The 21365-nt window shown below is 35.4% G+C and overlaps 2 long non-coding RNA genes across 2 annotated transcripts; both read left to right on the top strand.

Annotated features, from left to right (window-relative positions):
• The first annotated feature begins 1556 nt into the window (after positions 1-1556).
• On the top strand, positions 1557-17669 carry LOC129922388 (uncharacterized). The gene is made up of 4 exons (XR_008774412.1): positions 1557-2228; positions 3479-3551; positions 3667-3778; positions 17540-17669. It is a non-coding gene; the product is annotated as an uncharacterized LOC129922388 (long non-coding RNA).
• LOC129922387 (uncharacterized) lies at positions 3785-15334 on the top strand. Its single transcript, XR_008774411.1, has 2 exons — positions 3785-9505; positions 14844-15334. It is a non-coding gene; the product is annotated as an uncharacterized LOC129922387 (long non-coding RNA).
• Positions 17670-21365: the final 3696 nt, after the last annotated feature.

The following is a 21365-nucleotide window of genomic DNA, read 5'->3' as shown; positions in this document are numbered from 1 at the left end:
AATGGTACTGTCAGTCACCACCATCTATATGAATGGTACTATCAGTCACCACCATATGCATGAATGGTGCTATAAGTCACCACCATCTGTTTGAATGGAGTTGTCAGTCACCACCATCTGCATTAATGGTACTATCAGTCACCACCATCTGCATGACACTATCGGTCACCACATTCTGAATGAATGGTAATATCAGTCACCACCATCTGCATGAATGATACTATCAGTCACCACCATCTGTATGAATTGTACTGTCAGCCATTACCATCTGTACGAATGGTACTATCAGTCACCATCATCTGTTTGAATGGTACTATCAGTCACCACCATCTGTATGAATGACAGCATCTTCATCATAGCCCCAGAATTATGCAGAATAGTCTAGTATATTGTAATAAAATAACCAATACTAGAAAACCACTATATTGGCTTTATTCAACAAGATTAAGCTACAGCCAACAATGAACAAATATAAGTACATCTCTAGTTGTTGAAATACTATAGACACACACACTGAACATGACCTTCTGGCACACTGGACTCATGCAGAAAATTAATAATAAATATACACTACATATATGTTGTCACATCAAACCTGGTATGTATTGTCACATTAGAAATAGTATGTATATATGGCCTCCTTTAGTGGCAAAGCGACTATGGATCATCTCATTATGCCTGGGCATTAGTTATGGTTGGAACGATGTCGCCCACACATCAGTTCCCCCCACTCCACGCAGCTTATGTATCCAAAGGAACGGCAGTGCCGATACAGTTTGGGGTCAGTGGCCTTACAGGTTCTGCCAGAGTGTAGCACTGGGTGCTGCAAACTGCCTTAAGGTTGCCAGCTCCTGATTTTTCCTCAGGGTTGACTCCCAAAGCCTTTCCCATGATTGGGTATAGCTGCAAGGCAACAGAGGTTTGAATTCAGAGTTTTCCTTCTCCTAGGTGGGTAGCCAGCCATGGCTAATGAGCCCCTCCTGCTCGAAGCTTACTGGTTATGGCGCCAGTTACTCACCTTTGCCCCTTCTCCTGTTAATGAGAACAGTTCCGCCAGACTCAATATCTGAGCCACACATGAAGGCCAGGAGTTTGACTGTTTGTCAGAGGCACATAAACATTGCCACAGGTAACTCTAATGTAGTTGACTTTATTTTGTTGGTATTTGCATTGCCAGCTCTTTATTTTCGAGGATTCATTATAGTTGGAAAAGTTTTAAAAATTGCAAGAATTCTCACTATGATTTGAGTCTCCCTGCCATTAGCTATGGATGATGTTTGATTATGACTGCTAGATATTTATTATTGTTGTGGTACAACAGATTATTGATTGTTGCATTTTCTCCATTATGTTGCCATCTATTTACTAAGTTGTATGTTTTTCAGAAAAGTGAAGACTGTGTGTGGAAGTTTGCCAGAGCCAAGCTTTGGATTTCTTTCATAGAGCCTGGGACAACACTCTCAATACCTTTTGATATCATTCCAACACCTATAGCTGTGGTGAGACTATTTCAAGGTCTCAGGAATGTATTTCTTATCAATCGGTAAGTTTGTTTATTACTGTTACTAAAATAGCTCTGTTGGTAAATAAAATTTTAATTGAACATGGACACTATGTCAAATAAACATTAAGTGGGTAAAACATGCAATTTTATTTCATTCCTTTTTCTAAATATAGTTCTACTATAAATGTTCACATTATTTTCTTAGTCATTTACAAGAGAAAGTTTTAGTTTGAATCAAATCAATATCATGTTAATTCTTTACAAAATACTAACACATATTGCAATAACTAGTTCAGATTTGTTAAAAAACAAAAACTAAATTTTTCTTTAAGTTTATTTCTATTTCAATTTGAAAGTATTCTTACAAAAAGGTAGCCATGCAAAATGATGTTCTCTTTTGGACTGAAATGGATTGTCTCATTTTGTTGTTTAGTTACTGCAATGCAAATTGGAGTTTGAACAAATTAAAGTAAAAGCATAATAAATAGAATGTATGTATAGTATTACATAATTTTAATGAATTTTCTCAATACTGGCTTTTATCTTTCAGACTAAGTTTTTTTAAGAGTAGAACAATCTTCCTTGTCAAACTGTTTTAAACCAATCTTTTGAAGTAGCCTAAGTAAATTGAATAATTTTTTCATAATATTTTTAAAATCAAGGCAAAGGAAGAATCACATTCAATATCTTTTTAACAGGATTTGTTTCACTTTTCACTGCCCAGGTAAAACAGAAGAAAACAAAATTGAATGATAGTAACATTTTACTGAAATCCAAAAGGGAAAATAATTTTCTTTCACTAAGTTGAGAAAAATGATGACCTTCTTGTTTAAAACTTATTTAAAATGTTATTTTTTTCTTTGTTTTATGTCAGTTTTGCTCTAATTTAGCCTAAATCATGTTTTACACAAAGCTGATTAAATTAAATTACTACTATTATGTAGATGCATTTTTTATAAGTAATGCTGAAAATGCATATTGAATTCTTCTTATTATTATTGTTTTTGCATTGCATTGAAAGAGAATGTCATAAGAAATAGAAATGGTTTTGTTCCTTAAATAGCCATTGCATAAGATTGTTTGACTAATCTCGCATTCCCTGTGTATCAGTCTCTCCATAGACCTTCTATAGTTCTTTGAAGTATATTTCATATTAAGGTATATATTATCTCTTTTAAATGTAGGAAGGGATTTATTTGCAATGGTTTTTTTTATTTATACTAGAAAAAGTATCGCCATTATTTCCTTTAATTTTAAGAAATCGGTCTAATTGAAATGGTAAAAATTAATCTAATTTTATGAAATACAGATGTCACTTTAAAAAAGAAGATGATTAAGGCCTATGCATGTTTCTAGGTCAATCTAGTCATGCATGTTGATCATTGACTGAAATTCTGCCAAGTCTTAGGTTTTGTGACTCACTTAGGCAGCCCATTCCATGCTCTAGGGAAGAAGGAGCATTTATACAAATTTGCCCCTAGCGTATGGAACAAGAAATGTGCCTTTATCTTTGTGTCTGAGTATTTTATTGGGTTTTGTTTTTGTATTTGAAGATTATGGTTCAGTGTTTTATGTATTATTGCTACTTTTAAGTCTTCTATCCTGAAGGCTTTCTTAATTAAGTGATTTTAGTGCCTAAGAATTATACAAAGGCCCAGTGGCTGAATGAAATAGGACTTTCAGTGTTAAAATTCTATAATATTAGGTTAAAAGCAGACAAAATGCAGTAGGCTTTATTTCAGCTTTATCCAATACCACACAGAAAATATTTTTTTCTTGAGCACGAGAATTTTGCCATATACTCACTACATAGAAACTTAACTTTATTTGAATATTTTTTGTATTTTGTCTAAATATTGTTTAAAGAAATTAACACCATAATATTTTTTAAGATGAATGTTTGCTGTTGTATTTAGAAATGGTAAATCTTCACAGACATTGCAATGTTATCTTTTGAATTTATTCCCTAATCAGGTAATCATGCATCACATGCCCTCTGATATGTACAAAAAATGAAGTTTGAGAAGAAAGAGAAAGGATCAAGATGGTATACTTTGAATTCTACAAATTAAATCCTGCTAAGCTTTATTCAGTTAAAAAATCGAGTTTATGTGTAACTACTATGATTCTACAAATATTTTTTGTTTGTTTGCTATGCACAGATTTACAAGACACTAAAGAAGTTATCTATCAACTATACTCAATGTATGGACGACTTGCAGCCAGACCAGAATTATAGAGAAAGATGTTTTTCTGCTGGCTAAACATGTATGGGTATGTTTGTCTGTCTTTCATTATGTCTATCTAAAAAATAATTGTTTTTGTTTGTAATGTTGTTACAGTGCCTTGAGCTTACATTTTGTTTGTTAACAGCGCTTTATAAATAAAATTATTATTATTATTGTTATTATTATGTAATGCCTAGGATTCTTCAGTTGTAATACCTAGGATTCTTCTGTAGCATCTCAATTCCATTGCTAGGATCCTCCTCTCTAGCTCTGCAGTCAGCGTCCAAGACTCACAAGCATATAAAAATGTGGCCATGACCAGAGAGCGCATCAGTCTGATTTTGGTGCCTAGGGCTATTCCATATTATTTTAAGTTTTGAAAGGGCTGCTGTGGACTGTCAGTAGTTCAGGTTTTGTTCCCTTATCTGAGACAATAGCTCCTAGGTATTTGAAGTGGGCCAAAATGCTCTTTTGAATTTAATAAAGACAAGCTGCAGGTTTAATTATTGTTAACTGCATTTGTCGACTGGTTGTCAGTAAAACCAAGACTTGGTAGAATTTAAGATTCTATTTATATTGTTACATGGTGCAGCTTTAGTGAAATCCAGCTAGTCTGTAGAACTGGCATGTCAAACATTGTCCATATATTTTTGTAATTATATATATATATTTCTATATATATGGTATATTTCTCTTCTTATAAGATTTCTAGAGCTTGATATATTCAGTAGTGTCCAAACTAGTTTAGCGTGAATTCCCCTATCCATCCATCCATCCCAGTGGTGCTACAGCCCATGGAGGGCTCTGGCCTGCTTTAACATATCCTTCCATTCAGATATCCTGGGCCTTTCGTCTCCACGCCCTAGCCCCAAGCTGCTTCAGATCTGCTTCCACATCATCTATCCATCGCATTCGGTGTCTGCCTTTGGGTCGCCTGCCTTTTGGTTTTTGCCTGTATACAATTTTCACCCCTCTGTTGTCTGACATTCTTTCAAGGTGACCTGCCCAACGTAGTCTGTTCTTTTTTATTTCGTTCACTTTTGGTGGGTCTTCATACAATTGATATATCTCATGGTTAGTGCGTGTCCTCCACCCTGTTTCATCCTGTATGGCACCATAGATTTTCCTAAGAATTTTTCTTTCCCAAGTGTTAAGTAAAAGCACAAACTATTCAACAAAATTTGGTTAACAGAAACACCTCCGGGTGAGTGGAAAAAGGGCTTGCTAATAAAAATACCAAAGAGTGGAGATCTATCACAATGTGAGAAATGGCGAGGCATCACTTTGCTGTCAGTACCAAGCAAGATTTTTAGCAGAATCCTACTAAACAGAATAAGGGAGCATGTGATGAACACCTAAGGGAAGAACAGGCCGGATTCAGAAAAGGGAGATCTTGTGCTGACCAAATAGCTACACTCAGGATAATTGTAGAACAATGTGTCGAATGGCAATCTCCTCTCTATGCAACTTTTGTCGACTTTGAAAAAGCTTTTGATAGTGTCGACAGAGAATCTATTTGGACTGTAATGAGACATTATGGGATCCCCAATAAAATAATAACCATAATCAAGAACCTTTATGATGGTTTCACCTGCCAAGTAACCCACTGTGGCAAGCTGTCAGAGGAATTTCCAGTCACAACAGGAGTCAAACAGGGATGTCTTCTTTCACCACTCCTGTTCCTTCTAGTACTGGATTGGGTCACAAAAGAAGCCTACTCTAACGCAGGGAAAGGAATCCAATGGACTCTCACACAAAAGCTGGAAGATCTGGAATTCGCTGATGACATAGCCCTATTATCACACAGACTACAGGATATGCAAGAAAAGGTCATAGCTTTAAGCTAAGTAGGAAAAAGAGTAGGCCTCAAAATAAACCACCAAAAAACTAAAGTACTTAAAGTAAACAATAACAAATTGGAGACATAGTATTGGATTCTCAGACAATAGACCAAGTAGAAAATTTTATATACCTTGGGAGTGTAGTCAGTATATCAGGTGGAACAGATGAAGACATTAATCTAGCATGTCAGACATTTACACAGCTAAAACCAACCTGGAAATCTCCTTACATCTCAAACAAGACTAAACTAAGAATCTTTAACTCTAATGTCAAGGCTGTCCTACTGTATGGTTCTGAAACATGGAGAACAACTGAAGCCACAACAAAAAAATACAGACCTTCATCAACAGATGCCTGAGAAATATCCTAAAAATACACTGGTATGACAAAGTAGAAAACACCAAACTGTGGGAGATGAGTGGACAGAAAAATATAGAAGTGCAGATCTTAGAGAGGAAGTGGAGATGGATTGGTCACACCCTTAGAAAAGATACCAGCAACAGAGCTAGGCAGGCCTTAGAGTGGAACCCCCAGGGAACAAGACGCAGAGGAAGACCAAAAAGAACATGGCGACGCAGTGTACTTGAAGAAGCAGAGAAGACCGGGAAGAGCTGGGACACCATAAAAAAGCTAGCAAGAGACCGTGGAGAGTGGCGTGTTTTGGTCGAGGCCCTATGTTCCATGAGGAACTCAAAGGAGTGATGATGATGAAGTGTTAAGTAAATTTTCAGATGTCTTTGTCAGTGTCCAGGACTCACTTCCATACATTGCTGCTGGTCTTATTATAGTTTTGTATATTATTTTCTTGGTTTTCCTTGAAATCGTTTTGCTCTTAAGTAAATGGTGGGTGCTATAAAATGCCCTGTTGCCTCCTGCTATTCTTTCCTTTATTTCTGTTAGTAGGTCATTTTTGAAATTAATAGTACTTCCTAGATATTTGAAAGTTTGGACGTTTTCAAATTCGTGGTGTTTGATTTTGATATTTTGTCCCTCTGTTTGATTGTCTCTTGTCATTGTAATGTACTTGGTTTTACTGTCATTGACCTCAAGTCCTGCTGGTCGAGATGCTTCTTCTAGTTGTATGAAGGCTCTAGCCATGTCAGAGGTTTCTTTACCCAATAAGGCAATGTCATCGGCATAAGCAAGGTATTGTAGAAATTGTTGGTTGTGGACCCGTGTTTTCTCTCCTGAAGTAGTTAGTAATAGTTCCCCTTGTGTTTATGTGTATATTTCTTATAACTCTCTCCAGTGTTAAATTGAAAAGCATGCAGGAAAGTGCGTCTCCTTGTCTTAATCCTTGTTTAATCCTAAATTCCCGTGAGTCTTCTCCTTGTATTATGACTGCTTTTTGAGTTGTTTAATGTCATATGTATAAGTCTTGTCAGCTTGTTGGGTATTCCAAAATCCTGTAGAGTGTCTTATAGGTATTTCCTTCTGATACTGTCATAAGTCATTTTATAGTCTATAAAGAGTTGGTGGATTGGTATGTTGTATTCATGGCATTTTTCTAGTATACATCTTAGTGTGAAGATGTGGTCGGTTGTGGATTTGTTGGGTCTGAAACCACATTGGTAGTCACCTAAGATTTCTTCTGAATATTTTCCAAGTCTCTTAGTTATAAGCCTAGACAGTATCTTATAAGTCACATTTAGTAGAGAGATTCCTCTGTAATTACAGCACTTTAACTTGGAATCTGTTAGACACCTTATTTATATAGGTTAGTTATTTTAGTTATTTAGCGACGCACCATAGTAGACGCATATTGAACGGGACTAGTGACGTTTGGGATATGTTGGGTTAGAGACCGGAAAATCAGTTAGCGTTAGAACACTCCAGGGTAACGACGTGTTTAGTGACAGAGACTTCTACTGTGGCCTTTTATCATAATAAATATATATTAACTTGTTCATCATCGTTGACTACATCTCTTCACCTGTTACAATCGATGTGCCAGTTCTTGTTTGTGTTGTTGGTCAACTACACGTAATACACCCGGACAATTACACCCAAACGATTGCAGAGTAATTGGTTGACTTCAAGACAGCCTGAACTAGCAACATCACAGTGGCGACCCCGAACCTCGAAGCCGGACCCTGATGAAGACGAACATCGAACCGGACCTCGAAGCAGAACGTTTACTCAGGTGAGGGTCGTGCACTCGAAGTTATAAGATTTCATCGGAGTACGGCTGAACACAGCAGCATCACAGAGTGACTTTGTTCTAGATCTACATACAGTCATCGCCTGTTTGATCGCACGTTCGACGAGCCGTTAACTCAGGGTGACCTTCGTCAGGACAGTAATCATCGTAACGTCTGGTCTACTTAACCAGTATATTATCAAAGCCTGATCTTCATATGCTGAATCGACCTACAACCAGAGAAACCGTTCATTCATAACGGGTGAGAGATCGCTAGTGAACCTGTTGGACATATTTTTTCTTCGTCATAGGAGCCACATCGAGTATCAAGTTTTACCTCGTCAGTTTCGAGAAGGACAGTTTGCCCGCTGTCAGAAGTATTGTGAGTACTACAAGTTTGGTAGCTAACTAAATCGAAATCGCTCTGTCGTCTTACCCTTGGAGAGATTCTTGTGGAGCAGTTTGCTCATTGAACCGGTTGCTTGCCACGTTTATAACGGTCACTGTGTTTAACCTTTGGAAGGTTAGTGAAGTAATCTTTATCATTACTGAACATTGATATATCTAGTATTCGTCGGTCTAGACCATACCTAGACTTGTTAGCAGTGAAGTTGTGGAAACAGCTACATCCACTTAATTTCGTTGAAAACCGTTAATCGTCTAACGGAACGTCGTCGGAGGTGACCTTGGTTTCACCTAGTCTACATTGGACAGTTTGGTCTATTGAAGCAGAGTACAACAGCAAACTTCGTCGTACTACCAGAGTAGCAGCAGAAGCAGTGAACTATTTTAGAAAGCCGTTATTCGTCAGCCCAGATCAAGTCATCGTCAAGAAAGTCGTTATTCGTCAGCCCAGATCAAGTCATCGTCAAGAAATTCGTTATTCGTCAGTCGTCCAGATCAAGTTGCCGTCAAGAGACTGTTATTTGTCAGTAGTCGTCTACACAAGTCAAGTCATCGCCAGAAGAACCGTTAACCTATTCGTCAGTAACTGTGTACACAAAGTCGTCGGAACTACACATACGGTCATCAACAGTCACCGAAGGAACCGAAACATTTTGCTGTGGCATATCAGGACATCTGTGGCATTACGTGGGATACTGGTAGCACCGGAGAACAGAGTCAGAACTGGAAGAGAGGCAGTGGAATTTGTTGTGATCTAGCATATTCGGGAGTCCGAACAAAGGGATCTTTCTTATCAAAAGCTAAGTGCCATTTTTCTTATTAGTATATGTTTAGATTGCCCTTAGAAATAGATTTTGTCTAAATTTGGTACGTTAGCCTGAGTAAAATCAGGTGGTGCGCCTTAAAACCCGTCGGGGTAGAAGACGTAATTTAGATGAAAAGCTATATTATACGTTTAGGATTGTAATTTGTTTTGTTTGTGTAAACGTCATATCCGTTGTTGCCTGGTTACTTCGTGACGTTATCATTGTGTGCCATATTGTCATATCCCAACCCATAGCGATAGTCTCATTTTAATTATTTCATTTGTTTATATTATTTTAAATTATTTATTTTTATTAATTTAATTAGATCTGTATTTTTTTTTCACTTAATGATAGAAAGTGCGGGTAGGATTCTTTCATTGTGAATCAGACTAAAATAATTTTAGTTTGAGCGGTTAAAATCAATTATGATTTTGCCATGAGAATAATGCCGAAACTGGCTATGTAGTCAAACACTATCGTCTGGCTAAATTTAGATCTGCAAATTGTTGTACATCTCTTTGGTACAATTTAATTATCTAGACTCTACTTTGAAATATTATTAAGTTGAAGATGAATGAAGGTAGTACATTCTAGATATATATATCTTGTTGAAGATATATTTGACACTGTATACACATATTTGTTTCGCATGGTGAAATAGAACCATAATCTACTCTAGATCTAGACTCTAGACAGTCTTTGAATTTACTCTAGACATTTCAGTCATACCAGATTTTGAAATTGATCATAGTTATTCATACTAGATCTAAAAGTCATAGTGCTCTTGATAACTATAGATCTAAATGGTAATATTATACATACTATAATATACTAGATTTAAATTTGTGTGTAATACTGGACCTAATATACAGATTTGAATATAACCATAATAACTCAGACTAGATTTATACATTTACTAAATCTATAGATAGAGACATATCATTTAAAATTTGTATAAAAGTGTGGAAAAACTTAAATATAAAATAAGTTTAAAGTATAGCCATAACTAATATAGGCTAAGTAAAAATATATATAAAATATAAAACACAATGGCTACATCATCATATGTGGACCTTAAGGAGGTTAAGGAAACAGCTATGCAGGATGGAAAGGCCATGGAGTTAAAAGGAAAGGACTTAGCAGCTTATGTACAGCAAGTTGTGAAGGAAGAAACGGAACGTCAAAGACAAGAGATAGAAAGACAAGAAGAACGTCAAAGACAAGAGATAGAAAGACAAGAAGAACGTCAAAGACAAGAGATAGAGAGACAAGATAGGATCAGAAAGGAAGAATATGAGAAGCAAAAAGAGGACCGAGAACATGAAGCTAAAATGGAGAAGATGAGATTGGATGCAGCACAAGCCAGAGCCCAAACTGAACAAGGAAATAACACTAATAACTCAAATAATTATACCACTCAAAGAGACAACCCTAATTCACAAACATGGCTAAAGAGAAAAATACAAAGTTTTGATGAACAGAAGGATGACATTGGTGATTTCCTGAAAAGATATGAGGCAAAAATGTCTACATTTAATATGCCTGAAGAAGAATGGTCTGAAATACTGATAGACTTTGTTCATGGTCAAGCTCTAACAATATGCCAAAATCATGACCATCATATTGATGATAGCTATCAAGTTTTAAAAAGAGAGTTATTGAACGCCTATGGTCATAATGCTACAACTTTTAGAAAGAAATATTTTGACAATATACCATCATTAGAAATAGAACCCCAAACTACCATTAATATGGAAAAGGATTTTTTCAATAAGTGGGTAAAATTAGAAAAAGTGAATAACTCTTATGAGGGATTAAAAAATTTTATTTTAGTGGACAACTTTGTAAATAAATGTGATCCTCAATTACAATCTTTTATTAGAGAAAGAAACCCCAAAACTATAGATGAAATAACAGAAATAATGAGAGTATACAAAAATGCCTATCCAAATAAACCATTTTCTGATAGGGATAAGAGCAAAGTAGATTTAATAGGATACACCAAAGAAAATGTTGATAGAAGTAGAAATAGAAACAGATCAAATAGTGGAAATAGAAAATATAGTGAAATAACCTGTTTTAAATGTCAAGGAAAAGGTCATATAGCAGCTAACTGTAGAAGAGGGAATAGTAGGTCTGGAAGTAGAAATAGATACAATGAACAAAATAACAGTAGATATAGGAGTAGAGATAGGAATGACAGGGGAAATTATAGAAATAGGAGTTACAGTAGGGAATACAAAAATAAAGGTACAGATAGGATATATTTCATGGAAGGAAATAGGAACAATTTTGCAGTGTACCCAGGGTTTGTAGATAGAATTCCGGTGGAATTAATCAGGGATTCAGGTTGTAACACCTTGGCAGTAAAAACTAAATTTGTCAAACCTCATTGGTATAAAGGGTTTACTAGGAAAGTAGAATTAGCAGATGGCACTGTAAGGGAATTTAAAGCTATAAGGGTATACATTGAAACCCCATTTTTCACTGGTTATTGTGATGGCATTGCAATACCAGAAATGAGATATGATATGTTAGTAGGAAACATAAAAGGAGTTAAAGAATGTTCAAGAAAAGAATTAGAAGACTGGCAAAACAAATACAAAAACATAAGACAAAATCATGAAAACATAGAAACACAAAATATAACAAGTATGATAATAACAAGATCAATGGATAAAAAAGATGAGAAACAGGAAAATACAATAAATGTAATAAGTAATGATAAAGAAAAAGAAACCAGTAATGTAATACAAATAGAAAATACAGATGTTAAGGAAAGAGAGATAGAAAATGAAACACAAAATAGTCTTGAAACACAAATATTTCAAAGTGAAAAAGAAACAACACCCACATTTGCATTAGAACAAATGAATGACAATATTATTGGGAAAATTTATTCGAGAATATCAGATAAAAACAATAATAATCCAATGGAGAAATTTTGCATAGAGAATAAAATATTGTTTAGACAAACAAGTAATGATAATAAGAAAATAAAACAACTTGTCTTACCACAGAAATATTGGAAAGATGTTTTAATCATGACACATGATAATAATTTAGCAGCACATAGGGGAGTAAAGAAATGTTATAGGAATTTGTCAAAACAAGTATTTTGGCCCAAAATGAAAGCAACAATCAACAAATACATAAACTCATGTGACATATGTCAAAAGAGATCGAACAAAAGTCTAGTGAATAAAGCACCTATTCAAGAAATGGATGAACCTACAGCACCATTTCAGAAAGTATCTATTGATTTAATAGGTCCTTTAATTCAAACTGAAAATAATAACAAATACATTCTAACAGTAATAGACATGTTTAGTAGATACCCAGAGGCAATCCCATTATCAAATACAAGTGCAGAAAATATCATTAATGCCATAACTCAAAAAGTAATTACAAGACATGGTATACCTAAAATTATATTGAGTGATCAGGGATCTCAGTTTAAGTCAGAACAATTTAAGAAATGGACTAAACAATACAATATACAACACATATACTCTTCGGTTTACCACCCGGAGAGTAACGGTTTATGTGAACGATATGGTGGATCATTAAAAAGATCACTAACAAAGATAATTCAGAATAATCAGAACAAGTGGGATCATTACATTAACTATGTACTATTTGCTCATAGAAACAACATCCATGAAGCAACACAATTTTCACCATATGAAATAATACATGGAAGAAAACCCAGAGATGAATTAGATGTTTTTAAAGAAAATCTAATAGACAATGAGAATAAATTAAATAATGACAGTGAAACAACAATCACAACAGAATTGAAAGAAATATGGACTCAAGCATATAACAACAATAAGAAGTACAAACAAAGTGCTCATGAGAATCTAAATAAGAAAAGACAATTGAAAACACTAGAAGTAGGAAACAATGTATTAATATTGATAAATGACCTGAAAAATAAAATTGGTAAACAATGGAAAGGTCCATTTAAGGTGATAAAACAAATTAATGATGTGAATTATCAAATTGAAATAAATGGGAAAATTAAAACATATCACATAAATAATTTGAAACTGTATCATGATAGAGAAGATGAGTTAATACAAAACATTCAGGAGGAAATAGAAAATAAATTTTCAGAAAGAGAAGAATGCTTGATGATAATAACAAATGAAAATCACAATGAAAATGATATTAAGGAAATACCTGTAATAGAAACAAAAGAGAATCAAACTTGGCAAAAGATTAATCTTAATAATCTAACTAAGGAAAAGTCAAAAGACATAACTAAAATAATACAGGAATACAAAGAAATTTTTTCCAGCATACCAGGAAAAACAAATATTATTAAACATGACATTAAAGTAACAGACACAAAACCTATCAAGCTTAAGCCATATAGAATACCGTTACATTTACAAGACAAAGTAAAGAAAGAAATAGACAATTTACTAGAATCAGGTATAATTGAGCCATCAACATCTCCTTATGCTTCACCAATTGTGATAGCCAAAAAGAAGAATGGAGATATAAGGTTATGTATTGATTATAGGAAACTTAACAACATCACAGAATTTGACCCATATCCAATGCCAAATATAGAGGATATTTTACATAAATTAAATGGAGCAAAATTTTTTACTAAATTGGATTTAACTAAAGGTTATTGGCAAATACCTTTAACAGAAAATGCAAAACCTTACACAGCATTTGTAACACCATATGGTATTTTTCAATGGAATTATATGAGTTTTGGATTAGTAAATGCACCTGCCACATTTAATAGAATGATGAACATGATAATTGGAAACAAAGAAAATGTTATTTGCTATTTGGATGACATATGTATTTTTAATAATAGTTGGGAGGAACATTTGGTAGATGTAAAAGAAGTATTCAAAATAATAAAAGAAAGTGGACTTACAATTCAAGCAGAAAAAGTAGAAATAGGATTGGAGGAAATAATTTTCTTAGGACATAAAATAAATAACAACATGATTAGCCCTATTGAAGATAACATAAAGAAAGTACTTAATATTGAAATACCTACAACAAAAAGACAAATTAAAAGCATATTGGGAATAGTAAATTATTACAGAAAGTTTATAAAAAACTTAGCAGAAATAGTGAATCCACTAAATGACTTACTTAAAAAAGGAAAACCTCAAAAAGTAGTTTGTAATGAGGAATGTGTGAAAGCTATTGACAGAATTAAAGATGTTTTTAGTCATGAACTAATATTAAGACTACCTGATAAAGACAAAATATTTTATGTCACAACTGATGCATCTGGTAATGCTATTGGTGGTTGTTTAATGCAGAACTATGATAACTTACATCCTATATTATATGTAAGCAGAAAATTATCAGAGGCAGAGAAAAAATATAGTGTCATTGAAAGAGAAGCCTTAGCTGTAATATGGGTAATTACTAAGCTAGAGAGCTATTTAATAGGAAGGAAATTCATATTATTAACTGATCATAAACCTATTCAGTATATACAGCAAAAGAGCATGAAAAACAGTCGTGTTTATAGATGGTTCTTAGCACTACAGGAATATAAATTTGAAGTGAAAGCTATTAGTGGATCTGTGAATATTGTAGCTGATCTATTGTCTAGAATGACATTGAAGTGAAACAATTTTGTAAATAAACTATGATTATATTGAGTATGTAATATATATTAATATATTGACACCATTTATATGTTATGGAAAAGGGAGATAAGTAAATTTGATGTTAAGCATTTAAAAGTAAGTATGGATATTTTTTTTTATGTGAATCATTTCATATATCATTGACGAAAGTTAGTTCTATGGAAAAGGGTGAGTATAAAAGAAAAATGGACAAAAGCGTATAAAAGGGTGGTAAGAAAAAAAATTTATTGAATGTGTAAATAAAGTTTATAATTGTTTTTTTGAAATATTGTATTTTATCAGATTACTGCCAGTGAAGAACATTTGTGACGTGTGACGTGCCCATATGATGCCACATTTTCCTCCATGATGAACTGTGTACTAATGAAGATGATTTTGGAATGTTATGAACTGTTATGAACATTGACGTGAATATGAGGAACTGTCAAGATGAAGATGTCAAGATGAAGATGTCAAGATTTTATGTTTGTGGTCTTCCCCTTAAATTGAAAATGCCCTTGTAAGACTTGACAGTAGTGGAAAAATATTGACATATTTTTTTTTCAAGGGGGGGAGGAATCTGTTAGACACCTTATTTATATAGGTTAGTTATTTTAGTTATTTAGCGACGCACCATAGTAGACGCATATTGAACGGGACTAGTGACGTTTGGGATATGTTGGGTTAGAGACCGGAAAATCAGTTAGCGTTAGAACACTCCAGGGTAACGACGTGTTTAGTGACAGAGACTTCTACTGTGGCCTTTTATCATAATAAATATATATTAACTTGTTCATCATCGTTGACTACATCTCTTCACCTGTTACAATCGATGTGCCAGTTCTTGTTTGTGTTGTTGGTCAACTACACGTAATACACCCGGACAATTACACCCAAACGATTGCAGAGTAATTGGTTGACTTCAAGACAGCCTGAACTAGCAACATCACAATCCTTTTTTGTGTATTGGGGTTATAAGAGCCGTTTCCCATTCTGTTGGTATTACTTCTTCTTCCCAAATTCTTGATATTAGTCTGTGTATTTGGGAATGTAAGTCTTTCCCTCCATATTTAATTAGTTCTGCTGTGATTTGGTCCTCTCCTGGTGCTTTGTGATTCTTCATGGTCCTAATTATTTCTGATGTTTCAATGAGTGTTGGAGGGTTCACTAAGGGATCTGGTCCCCCATGTGGCAGTTTATATTCTCCATTATCTCCATCTTCAGTGGTATTTAGGATCTCCTCAAAGTATTCAGCCCATCTCTCAATGACCCTGCTGTTTTCTGTAATATAGCATGCTTTATTATTTCCCAATGCTCATTTATGTTATTTTCGCTGTCCTTTTCTAATGTTGTCAGTTGCGTTTGGAGTGCCATTCTATAAGTTTCTGCAACAAGTGGATCCTTTGTGAGTTTTTGACTATCATATTGCTGTGCTCTCTTTCTTTGGTAATTGTGTATGGTACTTATTCTTTGTCTAAGTTTAGCTTTTACTAGTAGGTGGTCTGAGTCAGCATTGGCTCCTCTGAAACTTCTAACATCTAGTATGTCTGATCCATGATTCTTATCTATGAATACATGATCTATTTGATTCTGGGTGTTGCTATCAGGTGAGATCCAGGTAACCTTGTGAATATTCTTATGTTGGAATTTTGTGCTGCTGATAGACATTCCTTTTGCTGATGCAAAATCCACTAATCTTATGCCATTATTGTTGGTCTCTTCATGTAAGCTTTCTTTGCCAATTGTTGGTCTGAATGCTGGTTCCTTTCCAATTTTTGCATTGAAATCTCCTAGTACTATGTTGATGTCATGCTTTGGTGCTTCATCATAAATTCTTTCCAGTCCATCATAGAAGGCTTCTTTTGTGTTATCATCTGCATCTTCAGTAGGGGCATGAACATTGATAAATGATATGTTGAAGAATTTTCCTTTCAAACGCAGTGAGCAGAGTCTGTCACTTACAGGTTTAAATCCAATGACATTACCTACCATTTCCTTTTTAACAGCAAAACCTGTACCTAAGTTGTTAGTGCTTCCACCACTATAAAATATAGTATACTCCTTGGTTCTGAGAATGTCCGAGTCTTTCCACCTGATTTCCTGTAGAGCTACAAGCGGTATCCTATATTTCTTTAACACTTCAGTTAGTTGGGCTAGCGCACCTGCTCTATAAAGGCTTAGCACGTTCCATGTCGCAAAACAAAAATCATGTCCTTTTCCAGGCCTAGGTCGTTTTCCATTGTGGAGTTTTTGATCTCCCATCGAGCGCCTCCCCAGGTGGCGGATAGGGGAATGCCCTCCAGATATGGTGGGTACCGGGGAAATAAAATACCCGGGGTGGACCAAAATCAAACCTGCTGCCTTGCAGGAAGTGGAGGGATCAACAAAGGCTAGGGCACCTTACCTGAAAATAAAGGCAGCTATCCAGAGAGCTGAAAGGGGCAGCCCCCCAGATGGTTATGCACAGGGCTAACAACTCTGTCATATAAAAAATACTGTTACGAAAGCTAATACACACAAGAATTCCCCTATCACTAAGACTTTAAACACATTATCTTTTATTTGTCAGCTGAATCCCTTCATTATCTCATTAACAATTGTTCTGATCAAGATGCAGACCAAGTTCTCTAAATTAGATCAGCATACAGACTAATGAAATAATCTCCTATGAGTTACAGGCAAAACTTAAAGTCTACATCAAATTTTTTTTTCTTTTGGATAATATTACAAACAGGAATGGAAAATATGGCCAACAGATCTTGTGTGGTGCCCCAATGGTCCAATAACTAAGGGATAGGTTAATATGATAATACATAATAGGTTAGCTAAAACTTACAGGTTAATTCAGGAAATTAAGTTAACTTTCTAATTATTTTTTTTTTGTACTAAAACTTTCTTTTTAAGTACTAATTTGATTAAACTATTTAAAAAATAGCTTTCAGTTCCAGTGTCTACACTAATTTTCTTTGTCTAGGTCATTAATTGTAAATGTTTTTCAGATAATGATGCAGAGAATTTCCTGGTGATCAAGAATTAGGAGCTGCACACAGTTTAATGAAACCATATTTTAGGAACAGATAGAAAACAAAGAACTGCAGCAAAGATGGCCTGTTTTTATTCTTCCTCATGGCAAGTAGATTTTTTAAAGTATTATGATATAGTTTCCCTTTCAGACCTTGTGGTCCAAAGGGCAAATGATGTAAAGTCATCTCTGTTTCTGTGGCCTACGGTTATGGTATAGCTATTTTAAATAGAACTTTCTATCTTTGAATGAATGCATAATAAAAAAAAAATAGGCAACATAAATTAGATAGATCCGCATCAGTGCTTTACATTCTGACTCTGTTCTGGGCTATTCCCCATCCATTTCCATCCTGCCAACTTTCCTTCTTGGTCTGCAGGTTTGATCTATGTTTGTGTCACAGATTCCTTATTATATTTATAATAATAACTCTATAGAATCTACCTTAGTTCTCGATACGTCTAGGTGTCCCTGGTTCAGTTCTAGTTAACGAAATAAAACAATGAAAGCACTAGATCAAACACATAAACTTTAATCAGCTTTACTGCATATCACACACGCTGGTCTCTGTCTAACAACCAACACACTTCCAGTCATTCACGCAGATTGTAAAAATATATTATACATACATAAACACATTCATCCATGACATCTCGCCCCTCCTAAAATTATAATCGATTTTTACAAAGATTACTAAATAAAATGATTATAAAACAAATATCAAACATTACACCACAATACAACAAAAATGTTCGTTCGATAGGCCACAAATGCTCTGAATATGCCACACAGGCGTTTATGTATCCAAACAAACTTGAACATAGTCACACAGACTTTAATGTAGTCACACAGACTTTAATGTAGTCACACAGACTGCAATGTAATAGGCACACAGTCTATAGTTAAGACACACAGTCTTAGAAGATGAAGACACACAGTCTTAAAAGATGAAGACACACAGTCTTAAAAGCTGAAGACACACAGTCTTAAAAGATGAAGACACACAGTCTTAAAAGATGAAGACACAAAGTCTTAGTTGTAGACAGAAAGTCTACCATCAAGCAACAAAGTCTAAACTGTTGAAGACACAAAGTCTTCGATGAAGCAACACATGCTTGTGAGAAGCCACGTAGGCTTATATCTATGATAAGCGTGGCAGAATGTCCGCTATGACGTTTCCTTTACCTGGAATATGCTGCACTTCGAACTGAAAGTCCTGAAGCATCAGGGGCCCAGCAAGTTACCCTGGAATTCACCGACTTGTGTTTAAACAGCGTAAGGGTGCGTGATCTGTGCGCAGTACGAATGTTCTGCCCAATAGATATCTGGCCAACTTGGTTACTGCCCAAACAACTGCCAAGCACTCTCTTTCTACTGTGCTGTATCTTTGTTCGTGCTGTCCCCATATGACCCACAAAAGGTGAGTCATGACCTAACTCCAAAATTCTTTATCTTTCGGCGGCAGGGATGACTAGCTGTAGTTTCTCTTTGTTATCTTGTCTCATCAGAAGTCCATTTTTCACTTTAAATTTACTGGTGGGACGCTTTGCCAATTCAAAAAGTTTAACCAATGTTTGGTCCTCCTTTTGTTTCAATGCATAACTGGATGTTAATTCTGATTCTGGCTGTTCAATCTATGTAGGATCGGTTGTCCCATGTTTTCTATTACACCAGATTGAGATCTAGACATTGCTCACCTTTGCCACTTGTAGATATCTGTGATGGTAGGCTCAGTTATGCCAGTCACGTTTCCTAGAATCAAGTCAGCTGCAGGCCTCTCCAACACACATGCTTCAACTTTTCCAGATAAAAATGGCGTATCAATGTCAATGACAGCTGTGGGATATTCTTCAATTGTTCCTCCAAATGTCATACATTAGACTTTCTTACCCGTCAAGTGGTGAGGGTGCACATGTAGTCTCTTCACTCCAATTGTGGTCGCTCCTGTGTCTCTCAAGACCCAAATAGATTTCTTCCCAACGAATCCAGGATACATTTTTAATTTCCCGGCGTCACAAGTTACAGCTCCAGCCATCTGGATCTGATCAGATTCATGGAGTTGTTCACCATGTTGATAGTCTATGCAAACTTACGCATTGTATGGATGTCCAGTTGGTCTTCCCCTGTTGCTGGTTTTAAACTCCTGACTTCTGCTTGAACCCATAGTCTCATTTCGTCTTAAGGGGCTTTTGTTTCTACATTGGACTGCTAAATGACCCGTTTTGAAACACTTAAAACATTTTCTTTTTTCACCAACACTTCTTTTCTGCAGACGGTCCTGTCTCCATTCTTGTTTAAATCGACTTCTGTTATCATTAGTCTTTGCAGCAAATTGTCTTCTCTGGATGTGCAGTAATATAGTGCTGACACAACTTGACTGCTGTTGGCACATCTTTCGGTTTCCTTTCATGTAGAAAAGCCACTAACTGAGGATTGCAAAATGTGAGGATCTTGTCTCTGATGAAAAGATCAATGAGACCTTCGAATGTCTTTTTAGTATTAGACAATTCTACCCAACGCATTAAGTATCTTCTAATGTCCTCAACAAATTCATGAAATGGCTGGTTTCTCTCTGGTTTAGCTTTATGGAACTTCTCTCTATACCCATCATCTGTCAAGTTGTATCTTTTCATTAATACTTCTTTCACCTTGTCATATTCCTCTAAAACTTTCTTAGAAAAGTTGATACAAGCTTGCAGTGCCTTTCCCTGTGACAATGTGTATAGATGACTTCCCCACTGAGTTTTAGGTATTTCTGTAGCTTGAGCATGTACTTCAAATCTCGCCAAATATGCATCCATTTGATCCACGTTCTCATTAAAAGGTGGCAACTTTGGCTTCCATACAGGTTTTATATGCTCTTTAAGTTCTCCTTTCGTCTCCCTAAGCTCCAACTCTCTGACTCCTCAATCTGTGTATTTCTACCTCAGCTTCTTTCTCTTTAGCTCTCTCCACCGCCTCTCTTTCTTCTCTCTCTTTAACACGTTCTTCACGCTCTCTGTCTTCTCTTTCTTTTTCTTTCTTTTCCAGCTTGACTTCTCTTTCTTTCACCCACTCCTGTAGAGCTGTCCCACACAATCCCATCTCTTTTCCAGCAGCTATTAACTGTGTTAATCTCTCTGACATTTTTTTATATCTCTAGCATACAATATACACAACACTAATAGTTTTATCACTGTGTTTGACCTGGTTTCGTCTCGGCTGATTGACTTAGTTTTTTTTCCCGCCATTGCACATGAGCGCACACTCTTCACGACTTCACAGCTTTCTTTGTCCTTGACCTTTTAACAATGGCGAACCGCAGTTCTGCCTAATGTCTTCCAAGACTAAGTCAAGTAACTAGATAAACGAGCCTCCAAATATGTCACAGATTCCTTATTATATTTATAATAATAACTCTATAGAATCTACCTTAGTTCTCAATACGTCTAGCTGTCCCTGGTTCAATTCTAGTTAACGAAATAAAACAATGAAACTACTAGATCAAACACATAAACTAGATTATACATACATACACACATTCATCCGTGACAGTTTGCATGGGTCTACCAGACTTTCTCTTCCTCTCTGGGTTCCAGTCCAGTCTTGCAATGTTGTCTACTGTTCTTCCCAGTGTGTGCCCAATGCATCCCCATGTGCATCATTTGATTTCTTGTTCTATCTCTGTTTACTTTTTTGTTTCCCATAGGCTGTAGTTTGATATTTTGGCTCAATGAATAAGGTTTATACTGTAATAATTTCAGTATTCTTCTCAAAAGGTTGGCTGATTGTTAAAGGGCTTGGTTTCTGAATCTAAGGGTCTT

Source organism: Biomphalaria glabrata, chromosome 13 (assembly GCF_947242115.1).
Source record: "Biomphalaria glabrata chromosome 13, xgBioGlab47.1, whole genome shotgun sequence".
NCBI classification, from domain to species: domain Eukaryota; kingdom Metazoa; phylum Mollusca; class Gastropoda; family Planorbidae; genus Biomphalaria; species Biomphalaria glabrata.
Note: the sequence above shows the minus strand (reverse complement) of the source record. Positions and strands in the feature narration are given on the sequence as shown.